This window comes from Mercenaria mercenaria, chromosome 3 (genome assembly GCF_021730395.1).
Source record: "Mercenaria mercenaria strain notata chromosome 3, MADL_Memer_1, whole genome shotgun sequence".
NCBI classification, from domain to species: domain Eukaryota; kingdom Metazoa; phylum Mollusca; class Bivalvia; order Venerida; family Veneridae; genus Mercenaria; species Mercenaria mercenaria.
Genome location: NC_069363.1, coordinates 58,903,621 through 58,905,904, shown reverse-complemented (window position 1 = coordinate 58,905,904; position 2,284 = coordinate 58,903,621).

Sequence of the window (2,284 nt, the reverse complement as noted above, 5' to 3'; positions counted from 1 at the left end):
GGAGAAAAATCCCTTAAATACGCGTGTCAGATAAGCTACCCATGTAAAGATCAATTGATATCAACAAGAGAAGACTTAAAACAGAGAAGTTTTGTTTACGTTGCAAAAAGTTTAGCAAAGCTGTAACTTGAACAATGTTCCTTTATCTCATTATTTCGAACAATGAATTGTCACATTACTGATCATTTACGATGATGGCTCTAATATTATAAAAGTATGAAACACTTAACCTTCACCATGCTAAATGTCTTAAACGGACTGTTCCAACATTCAATTTGGGTAATAACATTTATTGCTAGAAGAGGTTTACAATAACTGACTGAATAGCGAACAGTGCAGACTTTGCAGGCTGATTTTGATCTGCACTGGTCGCAAAGGCAGAATCACTAATGCCGCCAGCAGACTGAAGGTTACAGAGTATATGCAAAGTTAAATCGAAGAAGTATAAAGGAATGAAATTGCTGTCTTAAACATAATACAGTAGCTTGATCTGCTTTTTTTTCTACATACTCCCTACACGTACATCTTGTATCGGATTTAATCGCAGCGCCTTGAGAGTCTAGAACGACCGGACTCGTTGACTGAGCTACACTCTATAAAGACCCCGCCATAGTTTATTCTGTTCTGAAATGCTCTGTGAATACCATTGCTTTTAAGCTTTGGCCTGCTGGCGGAAAGTGATTCTGTCTTTGCGGCCAGTGCAGAGCAAGATCTGCAGGCTGATCATGGCCTGCACTGTTCGCTATTCATTCAGTAAATTTTCAGTGAACACCCCTTCGAATAATAAATGGTATTGCCCAAATTGAATGATGGACCAGTCCATTTAGCAGGGTAAAGGTTAAACGACATTATAAGAGTAGTTTGTGCGTGAAACAGACAGGTTAATTTACTTTCAGCAATAGGTAAAATAACATGACATATAAAATATGAAGGTTTTTGTAATACATAGTTTGATAATGTTAGGTTACCAGTCATCAATTCATATCAGCAATGCAACAAACGCACACGCAGACACGCGCGCGCGCGCGCACACACACACACACACACACACACACACACGTACACACACACACGTGTCATTTATTATTAGACTGATAACAGCAATGCAGGGGTGTCTTACTACAAGTACATATAGATAACATTATATAATGTACTTTTCTTTAACTTTTCCCTAACGAGTTCAAACGAAGTTCGAAACAAGATATCGGCAGACACGTTATATTAATTCAGATAAAGACATAAATTATCAGTTTCGAGAATTTATAGAAAACTTGAAAAGAAAAAGCAGGCAAAATTGGCCAAGAAAGAAATGCTGTAAAAGCAGACATTTTCGCGAGGGTTTAAATTATTTCGCTATATCCGCGAGGCCCTGCATATCGCGAAAATTAATCCTCTCGTAAATATTCCCCATTAGTATAATTCAAATTCAAGAAGGATACCATTTCTACAATTTCGCGAATCTTAAACCTTACGAACATACTCAAAGGTTCAAATTCGCGAAATTTTGACCCAGCGAAAGTACGTGCTTTTACAGTAATAATTTCAGCTGTCAAGGACATCAATCACAAAGGCATTTTTTTTTATGTTTTTACTTGTTTCATGTCTAAAAATGTATTCAAACGCCCGGGTTTATGTCAACACTTCTTGGGAATGTGTATAAAAGTGCATTTTAGTGTTATATAAATGATAACACTTAAATTGGTTGTTTGAAACACGTCAATAATTACGAGCCTTGATATCAGACAATTAGCACTGTAATGTAAAACACCCGTTTTCATTTTATTAGACAACAACAACAAAAGTTAAAAAAAATAGTTCTTACGTCTTATACAATTTTGTTCCTGACAATAAAAATCTATATGAAGATTCTTTGGAAGCAAAGAATGCCACAAAGCAAAGATACTAGCGGACTAGCTTTGATTGTCTGTTCGCTGGTTTGATCGCGCTGAAGCGGATCCTTGTAGCACGCGAACCATTGAGATACTAATATATTAATATCTTAAATCGTTTGAAACAGTTGTTCATGTTTTAATAATTATTTGTTTCTTTGAGCCTATTGCAGTTGAAATCACCGTAATTATAATCATACCGTAAAAGACATGACTACCAAAGACAATGGAATAGCTCTGAGAGCAGCGTCCATAGCTTGAACAGATATTTCCAAGTTGAATAAGGTTAGAATAAATGTACTAAAGTTAAACCCAGACAAATTGTGCATTCACACGACGAGGACGTTTCGATTTAGCATCATTACATGTGTTTAACTAAAATAAACATGTTTAAC